The sequence below is a fragment of the Megalobrama amblycephala genome, linkage group LG4, assembly GCF_018812025.1.
Source record: "Megalobrama amblycephala isolate DHTTF-2021 linkage group LG4, ASM1881202v1, whole genome shotgun sequence".
Classification (NCBI taxonomy): Eukaryota; Metazoa; Chordata; class Actinopteri; order Cypriniformes; family Xenocyprididae; genus Megalobrama; species Megalobrama amblycephala.
In genome coordinates, this window is record NC_063047.1 from 4962854 (window position 1) to 4974902 (window position 12049).

General features: G+C 35.8%; 1 protein-coding gene across 7 annotated transcripts in view; it reads right to left on the reverse strand.

Annotated features, from left to right (window-relative positions):
- Positions 1-12049, reverse strand: part of LOC125266359 (spectrin beta chain, non-erythrocytic 1) — a 100773-nt gene that overhangs the window by 52243 nt on the left and 36481 nt on the right. The gene's annotated exons all lie outside the window — the stretch shown is intronic.

The window sequence follows — 12049 nt, forward strand, 5'->3', positions numbered from 1 at the left end:
TTTTTAAATAAAGCATAAAGAAACAAAACCGTGAAGGAAACTGTTGATAATACAATGCTATATCAGATATGTACAATAACAATTGTTGGAAAAAATAACATTACGATGTCCAGAAATCAATTTCAATAGTACATTGAGAACTCATGTTTAATGTGATAGTTTCATAATACAATATGTTGTTAGTGCTGAGATTCTTCAATTTAGTGAAAAAGTACATAGATCTGCAAGTACTATTTGAATTCCCTAGTTGTCTGGTGGTAGAATTTTTGCTAACAGTATCAAAGGTTCTGTGTTCTAATTGACCTTGTAAAGTTCAGTGTTTATTCCCGACATTAGAACAGGGGCCAGAATTAACAAGTGTCAAATGGAAACAAACATCTTTGCTAAATAAGTAAGTTTTTCATTTAAAATAAATTTATTTTAGCCCTCACTGATATTAAATAAATAGTTTTTTTTTTTAAATTAATATAATATAAAATGGTCTTAATTCACCTATTTTTGGCAGATATGGCAAAAGTTAATTTTGGACCCCACATATGTGACCTTTGTGCTGCTGAAATGTTATGGCACAACAAAATATTACAAAATGCAACAAACTTTTTTTTTTCCCCATCAAGGAAAAAAAAGCACAAAACAATTCTCAGTGCAGGAAGAAATAGTTAACATGAAGATAAGATTAATTCAAAACTAAACCTAAACCAAAACACAGATTAAACGAAATCCCTCATGCCCTCCTTCAGACTGAGCAATCCCTTGTGCTAATCCCACCATAAAGATAAATTCTTAGAATCCAGAGATTCTGGAAGGAAAAAGAGAATTTGCCTGTAGGACAAAGTTTATCCCATAATTGTTTCAGGGCATTACAAACCTCCAGGGCCAGAAGATCATGTAAAATGTGCATCCCTCATACACAGTGCTATTTCTTTCTGTTTTGCACTTAAATATACATCTGGACTGTACTATACTTAGGACACTAGACTCTCTCTGAGATAGTATGCATAGCCTAGTGAAAAAAAAAAAAAAAGAGAAAAAAAAAAACAATACCAAACTAATTTAAAACCAAAACTACTAAGTATACTATAAAATACATTACCATATTTACTGACACATTGCTTAAGCCTTACTGGTATAAATATTATAAATAAACTTTATTGCACAATCAAACATACTTAAGTATATCTTGAGATGGACCTCAGCACTACTTCCAGATAACTTAAGTGCATTAAGTCTAAAATTAGTTGTTCCAATTTAGCAGACTTTAAGTATATTAATTTAGTATACCAAAAGTACAATTGCAGGGTATTTACATAATGTATTTGTAGTATAGTATACTTAGCATAAAATAAATGTATTTCAAATACATTTTGGTATATTTATTTTTCACTATCATGAAAGCCATTAAGTCCAGCATGACTATTTCTAAACTTTATAACCTTTTAATGGGGGGCCAATGAAGTTGATGGCTCCAAACCTAGTGAGCATTTTAAGAAAGCAAAGAGACACTCTCCAAAATTATTGCTTCTTTCTAAGATACATTCAAAATTGTAAGGCAGCATTGCATCCTTTGCAGAGAATGCAATACCGTAATGCAGTTTGACAAGCTTAGTGGAAAAAAAATCTACCCAAGATGACAAAGGTGGAGTAATGTTGATTATAAAATAATAATTTCACTGGATTTTTGTAAATATGTAATTTTACGATAGAAGTATTGTATTTTTAGCTTACTAACATGCTAACACCAACTCTAAACAATTAAGTTTGAAGTCTCCTGTTTACTTTTGTGTGCTATTTGTAGGATGTTTTTGTATGTAGAATATTTCTTTATCAGTCCCTTATGAGGTTTCATTTCAGCTAGATGTTGGCGGTAGACAGTAAGGCATCTCAATAGGTGGAACAAAGCCAGTGTGTGCATCCTTTCATGGTAATGTACCTCAAATACAGTGATTTATGAGGTCTTTGTGCATGGCTGTATGGTGATCGGTGTGGTGGCCTGAATCAGTGCGAGCAAGCATGTGTCTATGTGTCTGTTCTCTCCCAGCAGGGTCCAGCTTTAATCCACTCGCCTCACCCTGAGCATCACTTTGCCGACAGCTCCATCAGTCATAAGGGGAGCAGGAAGGGTGGGGGGTTGGACTCTAGAGGATACAAAAGGCCTTCCAGGGACACACAAACAAAAGGAACCCCAGGTGCTCATGATGGTGAAATTCGGATTTATTGATGACCTTATGAGGGATCAGATTTATAGTTTATTAGTTATTTATATCATGTGAAATTATAGACCTGGTTTCATGTATTTAATTGGTGCAATACCGTAAGAATCTAGACAAATCAGCAAACATGACTCTGAAATGAGATTTATGAAAAAGACTGATAAAATGATAGATGCTCTTTGACTGCTTTAACAGTATTCAGTTTTTTGATACTGATAATGTATGACAGTGTTTGATAGTGATTTTTTTTCCTGTGTAGGTTGACTTGACGGAGGAGTGTTTGGGAAATCTGTGGGTGCCATAAATACACTGCAGCTTTAAGAATACTGACTACATATGTGGGTGTCACCATCAAGATTGTCTTCATATGAACATATATGTAGTGTAAACACAATCAAACTCAAGGGTTAAACAAGTAAAAGATACAGATGGACAGACTTGATGGACAGACAGATAGAGTGAATATGTTGCATCATTATATGGTCTGAGAAGACAGAAAACGCATATATTTCTGTGATACAGCTCAATGAATGTGTGTGAGCGGTAGTTTGTGTGCATGAGGCACACACAGCAAGATAAACCCATATTTTGGAGGGATCTCAACCCAAACAAAGAAAGGAGGGGGGCTGTTTCAATCCCATTAGCATGTAGAATAAGGAAGTGCTGAAAATAGAGACTGGACATAGAGCAGTTATCCTGGATTACACCCACACACTCCTCTAGCGCCTCAGTTACTGACAACACACACACACACACACACACACACACACCTCTTCTGTCAAATATCTATCAGGCATGTTACTAAAATCAGCATTTTGATTTGCTCAGCTCTCAGCAGCAGTTTCATAACACCAGTGACAGATGCTTCATATTACTGCGTTTCAGTGAAACAGGGTTTCATTGCCTTAAGTGTGAAACCCTGTCTGACAAAGTCTTTGATGACCGTTAGCATTTCAGATTTTTCCTTTCTGTATTTTAGTTACCCGATTCAAAAATTATGAGCTAATTTATAACAACAACCTTATTTTTTTCAGACATAATACAGTTTATCTAGGCAAATCCTTGCAGAATAAAAAAACACTTCCTCTTCTCCGTTTCCCTCTTGTAGCTCTATTCATCAAAGCATTCATACTATTACTCACTTAAATGGAAATTTAAGCAATAGTTCAATCAAAAATGAACATTCCAATTTCATACTGATCCAAACCTGTATCTTTCTACTGTGAAGCGCACAATGAGATATTAGGCAGAATGTCCAAGCTGCATTTTCCACAATGAAAATTTAAGGTGATTTATACTGCCAAGATTCAAAAAGAACAAAAAGCATAATACAAAAGACTTTTGTTGATCATTAAAATGAGCCAAGCCTGTACCGCATCATAAAAGACTCTGATGAAGTGGTAACCATAAACAGTTCCCTGTCCCAGGACAGAAATGGTAGGCAAGTCAACCATGTGTTTGTACCTCTAATGAACATATTACGTGCATGATATACCCAAACATGCACACGCACACACACACACACACAAACACAAACTCCCCTGAGGACAGGAACTCAGGTGCAGCCCTTCCAGACACAAAGCAGGTCCCTCTTTCCAAATCTCTTTAACCCGCTCTAGTGTACATCTCCAAAAAGCTGCCTTAAGGGTGCTGAGGAGTGTTCAAATCTGAGGAGTGTTATAATCCCAATCTGGTAGGGTTGGGTTGGATTGGAGTGGGGGCGCTGTAACACAGCAGGTCAGACACACCCATCCCACTCCAGCCCATGACACTGCGTGTCTGTGAATAAAAGAGTAGTAGAGTAGTAGGATTGTATTCATGTTAAAAGGCAGAATGAGGAAGAGAAATAAATATATAAATAAAGACACTGTGTCGTCAAAACTATGCCTTTTACAAATCAATCACACTATCAGTGAGCTTGAGAGTACACAAACACACACACAGTCAGCCTATACACAAAGTACAGCCCATAGCAATCAAAACCAGTCACAAATGCAGCTCAAAAACTGATTAAATCAATAATAATAAACAATCTTCAATTATCCATCATACAGAGGCTTATACTGTGCATAGAATATGACCATCAGTGACACCATATTAAAGTAGAAACAAATGCATTTGTGTGTGTTATATATTCTTATAAATCAAGCATTTCAGTTATGCAAAACAGGTCACCTAACTGCAGGCTACTGTAATTGTTAAATGTCAAGTTCTTTATAGAGTGCAGTGCACACACATCAATCAAACAGTGCAAAAAGAAAGGGAGCTCAAAATTTGCTGTTAAACAGTTTAAAGGTGCCATGGAATGCTTTTTCACAAGATGTAATGTAAGTCTAAGGTGTCCCCTGAATGTGTCTCAGCTCAAAATACCCCATAGTTTTTTTTTTAATTCATTTTTTTAACTGCCTATTTTGAGGCATCATTAAATATGCACCGATTCAGGCTGCTTCCCCTTTAAATGCTTGCGCTCCCCGCCCCCAAGCTCGCGACACTATAATACATTGCATAAAGTTCACACAGCTAATATAACCCTCAAAATGGATCTTTACAAAATGTTCGTCATGCAGCATACCCGATTATGTAAGTATGGTATTTATTTGGATGTTTACATTTGATTCTGAATGAGTTTGAGGCTATGCTCTGTGGCTAACAGGCTAAAGCTAACATTACACACTGTTGGAGAGATTTCTAAAGAATGAAGTTGTTTATGAATTATACAGACTGCAAGTGTTTAATAATGAAAATAACGACGGCTCTTGTCTCCGTGAATACAGTAAGAAACGATGGTAACTTTAATCACATTTAACAGTACATTAGCAACATGCTAACGAAACATTTAGAAAGACAATTTACAAATATCACTAAAAATATCATGATATCATGGATCATTGTCAGTTATTATTGCTCCATCTACCATTTTTCACTGTTGTCCTTGCTTGCTTAGCTGCATAAAGTCTGATGATTCAGCTGTGCACAGATCCAGACGTTAATTCTGGCTTGTCTAATGCCTTGAACATGAGCTGGCATATGCACGAATTTGGGGGCGTACATATTAATGATCCCGACTGTTGCGTCACAGTCGGTGTTATATTGAGATTCGCCTGTTCTTCGGAGGTCTTTTAAACAAATGAGATTTACACAAGAAGGAGGAAACAATGGTGTTTGAGACTCACTGTATGTCATTTCAATGTACTGAACTCTTGTTATTTAACTATGCCAAGGTAAATTCAATTTTCAATTCTATAGTACCTTTAAATTAACAACTGAATCATCATCTGAAATCCTACATGCAACAAAAGTAATGATATTTTATATGAACAGTATCTTTAATGGGATTGCTGAAAAATAAAGAAAATTATTTATTTTGCACTGGTTTATTATGTTTAGAGAAGAATATGCGTACCTGCAGAACGTTCTGCCCTTTAGGTAATCTTTAGTTATTTAAATTACTCTGCTGCATTCAAACTATATATTTTTTTACATCCAAAGTATAGCATACATTAATTATTATCATATATACTAGGGCTGGACGATTAATTGAAAAGTAACCGAAACCGAAATTCAGAACCTCTAACCGACGTAATTTTCCCATGTCAGTTGTTAAGTTTTTTAATCCTGTTTAAAGCTTCCCCCTTAAAAATATACTACCGCGTGTGTAGCCACATGACTCTGCCCCGTCCAGTCAGTGGCATAAAAGCAACACGGAGGTGAACGCCGGTTCAACACATAGTGATGGTGCGAGCGGTGAGCCTTGAGTCTTTACTAAACTTTGTCAGTTGTATTTGTTTTAAGGTTTGCCAGTTTGGACATTCAAGCGATTTTAGACGATCGGATGTATACTATTTCGAGCTACCGTGCTCGTGCAGCTGCATTGTGGCACGAACACTCATACAAATAGTAGCTGCACAAAACGTGAAGATCACGTGCACAGAGAGGAACGCAGAAACTAGTTGTCAGTGCTGTCCTGTGATTTATCACTAAAGCAGCTTAGAAACTCAAAACTTATTATAGCATATATTTTTCTACTTTTGAAGGAACTATTTACAACCCACAGCTTCACAATTAATAGAGAGATGGTATGACTACTTCACACACGCAATCACTCGTACTGGTACTGTACCAATTTATCTTTATATGATTTACAACGAGCAGAAATCTTTAAGATATGTTACGAACCATAGATAAAATAGCTGCTGATAGTGAGCTGTTATGTCAGATCACTCTTTCAATAGGAAAAAATATCCCACCTTTTAATAGTCAATCATATTTACAGTACAAACCTTGTCAGTGAACTATGAGGGCAAAAAAAAACAAAAAACAAAAAAAAAAACCCAGAAACAAAATAATCGTTCATTAATCGTAATGGAGGTAAAATGTTCAATTAATTGAGGTTTTGATTTTAGGCCATAATCGTCCAGCCCTAATATATACTTCATTTTGCTCATTGTTTGGTGAAGAGCGTTTGGCAAGATTTATCAGAGTCCTCCTATCACAATATCTGTCAGCTCTAGTCACACAAGTATGCAAAGACATCAATATGAAATCGATATTCTGACATTAGAATCTGGAACATATGACAACAATGAGAGCACAAAACACACCTATTATATTTCTGAAAATATTTGCCTCCATTAGCCACAAACACATTTCAGCTCAGATTCTTTTCATAGCGGCGCTGTCAGGCCGTGACTTGAATTTCCACATTACTATTGGTCACCCTTTATGTCTGTCGCTGGGTTTTGTATATTTTTAAACAATGAAAAGTATTTTTAAAAAGAGCTTGTGACTAAACCTTGTAACTCCATTGGATTTTCAAACTGTCGGTCAAACCCCATTAACTCAACCCTGCCCACTCAGTTTGGATTGTCTCTGCTGGTTTGCAGTGCAAGGGTAAATAATGAACTGGTTCTCTGAATAAGTAAGTACAGTGTTTTCTTTACTCAAGAAACACTATAAAGGCTAATGTGTTATGTACACTGATGAGCCGAAACATTTCGATTAGAGATGCACCGATACAAAATTTCTCTGCCGATACCGATAGCCGATTATACAGAGTAATATCGGCCGATACGACAGTTTGGTTTTTCTGAAGGAAAAAAAAAAAATCTCTCCCAAATAATGTTGCAAACTATACAGGGAACCCTCTCATTTCGTACACTACAATATTAGAGGTTACAATTAACAACAGAGGTATTAAGCTGCTGTTTATTTTCAGATATAATAATTAAATTCAAATAAAAACTGAAATGTATAAAACTTAGTATCAAGGTAGTTTTCATAAGCACTTGTCTTCATGGCAAATTTACACAAACATATAATTAACAGTAAATAGGCTATATATATATATATATATATATATATATATATATATATATATATATATATTATATATATATATATATATATATATATATATATATATATATATATATATATATATATATATATATATATATATATATATAGAGAGAGAGAGAGAGAGAGAGAGAGAGAGAGAGAGAGAGCGCTAAGGAACTGTGAACATTGGAAAACATTCCTGAGGTAAATGTGACATGATGTGACATTGTTCACAAGCTGTTTTACTGCTGTTATATATATATGTCAACATACCTTTGATGTTCATTCTTGTTTTTCGAGATATAACTTGTATTGAAGAGAAAGAAAAGACTCGTGCTCCGCGCTGCCGCCTGAACTGAGGCATTACAGCGAACTGACACGTCACATTTAAGAGCCATTTATTGTTTGAATTTCATGATAAAATGGACAGAATTTGAAAACTGAAACTTTAATTCTTATCAGAAGTAATAAGGCACAAAGCTTTTTGCAATTATTGGATGGGAGGTGCTACAAATATGTAGGAAAAGAAAAGCAGACCTGGCAATAGAGTACCCCTGGGATGACGTGTTTTTGCAGGCCAACCCAGAAGTTAGCGGCGCACAGGTTCCCTCGATCGAAAGCCTATGCATTTTTCCCATAGACTTTTGGAAAAATCGCAGAAAATAAGCTCTGTGTTTAACAAAGGATTATGACACTTACACGTTTTGTCCATCAAGATAATCTTTACAAGTTAACACAACATTTATAGATTTTGAAACCTAAATAAAGTCGTCAGATATAAAAGGCTAACAGTAGGCTATAAACGGACTAAAGCACACCATGGTCGCGGATCAACGTCGTCACCACCAAGCTTCCACAAACTGTATTTAAAAAAACAACGTTATTTAAAAACATGCTCGCTGATTATGATCTGTGCTGTTATGAATACTTATCCACTTTTTCATGACAAATGCTGTCCAAATGTCCCGTTTTTAATGATGACGTCTAAAGTCCCCGCCAAAGGAAGTAGCCCCTTTTAGCAATTTGTTAGCAACCGCCGATTTTAAGACACAGTAAACGTTTTTAAAAAAAATCACAAGTGGGTTATAACTGGTGTGTTTTATGTCATAGATCAAAACGTGAAAGTATTTAGAGGCTTTGTTAACCACAGACCTTATTTCAGGCGATTTAGCAAAAACCCATTCAAAAAACCCATAGACTTTACGGCGTTGGAACCGAAGTCCTAAAATGCTAACTCGCTTCCGGGTTTTGCCTACAAAAATGCGTCATTCCTGAGGCACTCTATCCTGGCTTGAACTACGGGTGATTCATAAGGTTAAAAAAAGCCTGCTTTAACGTCACTATTTTTTAAACCTGTAAGGCATTAAAATTCAACAAGAGATTTTCTTCACACACAGTATGTATGAGTTGCAGTCTGAACACAGATGAAGTATAATATTAGAAACACTGAATCATCTTGAAGAGAGTTTCATTGTGTTGACTGTCGTACTCATAACCGAACGCGACACGCAGTTTAAATGCTGAATTGAGAACGACTGACAGCCGCATCGGAGGGAGGCATTTACATGAACTTTAATTTAACGACTTAAATATTCAGCTGTACCTCAAATTAAACTATGGAATGGCTTCAGAACACTTGGAATATAGTGCATGAAAATTATGGTGCTTTTTAATGTTTTTGTGCCTTCTGTGTTATTGTTAAGCCCCACAAAATAGTACACGCACAATATTGGATTTAGTCCCGTCAGAGCCGATACCCGATCTGAGTATCGGATCGGCACATCCCTAGCTACAGTAAACTTTATAACCCGTAAATTATAAATGTAATGCAATGCATTTACTGTCTCAGATGCGGTCACTCTAATGATGGACAAAACACATATGTCCAAAATAAATCCATCAAGCTTAATTTTGGTCAAATATATGCAAGTGTCTATATATAAAGCCAAAATATCAACTCTGACAATGTGGCATTTCATTATTTTAACAAAACAAAACAAAACAATTTTGTTCCAATTTTTTTCCATTTCTTGAAAATGCCGACAGCAACAATAGGTTTTATGATTATCTAATTGAAGGTATCTGCAAATAGATTTTATTTTAAAAGGTCATTTCACTTCTGTACACATTTAAAATGAAACAAGACTGACACAAACTCTCAGAGACAGATACACACGCTTGGCCATTTCTAATTGGCTGTTTGATTCCTGCGACTACAGACAAGACGACAAAAGAAGGAGAGGAAATCAATAAAGTTTTAGGGGCAAATGTGTGTGTGTGTGTGTGTGTGTGTGTGTCTGGCGGCTCCTTATGTACAGAGTGTGCCTGTAGGGTCCAGACTGCATGAGACACACACACTCAGGACATCTATCCTTCAGTAAGAATGGCATTCAGGACTCTATCTATAACTGTTTATTAGTAGCATTATGGGTTAGAAGAAAACACTTATTTTTCTGGACTGTCTACCAAGAGTTACATTTTCAAATTTAACTTTACATTTTTAACAGTTCACCTTAAGAGCCTTGTAGAATATGAATGGCAGCATTAGAGGGATGTAAGAGTAGAGATAAAGAGATTTAAAAGCGCACACACAAGCATTTCTAAGTCAAAACGCTCAAAACAAAAGGAAACTGCTGTTTATCAAAGTTTTAAATTCCATTAAAAAGCCAGGGCTGTTTTAAGGTTCGTATTTTTCTTCCCATTCATCCATTTCTGCTTTATCGTTTTTGTTTTTGTTCAGTCTAAAAATGCTGCCCACTTAAATTACATTAAAATTAGATTTATTCCAAATTAGATCTTACTCCTGAGCTTGAAATTAAGTCATTGAATCAGCAGTCATTCAATAACAAATCAGATGTTCGTTGTTGTGTGCAGAGGCAATAGAAAGCTTCTGAATAGAGGTGCAGAAAACTAAAGTTATATGCCAATTAACCAAACGCCTCACCAGCTGAAAACGGATTAAGTTTTCTTGTCTGTTGCCAATGTCTCCTAGATTTTTTTGTTGTTGTTGCAATTTTGACCATTTCTGGAGTTCTGTGCAGATGCGATGATTTATTGTGTTACATCATAACAGCTTTTACTGATAACACAATATTCAATTTACACTTTATATTGTATTCACGTTTAATATCCTAATTTCTTTTTAAATAATATTTTCATACACAACTGGACTTAAATCATCAACAAAAATGACAGCCTTTATTTTCCAGTGAAAAATCATTTCTTCACAGCCTTACCCTCATTAATCTAACTTTCCTTTCTTTGTGTCTCAGCTGGCTGATCTGTTTTTGGCTGCACCCTTTTAATAAAAGAGATCAAATAAGAGACCATATGCCTCCTGGGCATTATGTGTGTGTGCGCGTGTGTGTTCTCTGTTGTCCTCCTCTTGATGGTCTTTCATATTGGCACCCCACTGCCACAGAAACAGCTTCTATTTTATCGCTTTTTACATCCTCTATCTCTCGTAATTGATTAGAGTACAGCTAGAGTACACGATCGTTACGCTGACTGGATGTATGTGATAGTAGAGAATAGAAAAAACATAATTTGCTTCACTCCTACACACATGCACACCACCTTCCCCACCTCCACCCACCCACACTCCAGCACACCACCATCACATGCATACACACAATTTGAAAAAATCCACCATAAGGTGAAAGAAACATAATTTTTAATTTCAGAACACTTTGGCCTTAAATTGGCCTTTAATTCTCACACACACACGTAAGTGCATGATATGCAGTCCCTGTTATTCAATTCTTGTTTTAGTTTGTCTTATCAATACTCTAACATTTGATCTGAGTTCATCAATAAAACTGATCAGTAGAGAAGCACTGGTTTATAAATCAGAACCGGATTTTAGTTTTATTCTGGCCGATCTCCATTTCAGATTTGCACACAAACTGCATTGCAATCATTTCCCAATATGTAATTTGTGTGAAAATTTTACGAAGTCTGTAAACAGGACACTAAAATGAGCCAGAAATGGGACACGCTGAAGATACAATACTGTACCAGGCACAGCAAGTTCACTGTTTACAATGCTCAAAATATAGGAAGAAAAATATAAATATTGAATTGGGGGTGGGGCTTTATGTGACTGTATCTCTGAAGGGAACTGACTGTCTTCAGAAAAGTTTCGATAGCATTTTTTCCCCCTCTCACCCCTGTATAAAGTAGTGTTTATATAGGTGCAATACTGCTTTGTGTACAATAGAAGATCGATATGTCACAGTGTGACCTCATGGCTGAATTAAAAGAACATAGGGCCTCATTTTAAAACTGCAGAGTTGAGGGAAAGTGGAGTAAATTTTGGATTTATTATTATTTGTTTCGTGTTGAATTTGTTTTTTAAAAAGAAGCCGCAGAGCGTCCAGTGATATCACGACTGTTGCAGTGTACGAAGAAATTTCTCATACTCAAAGTCTAGTGTGACCGTGCCTTAAACCTATTTTGAGCTTGCTCTATGCTGTCTATTATTGTCGATCATAATCATAATT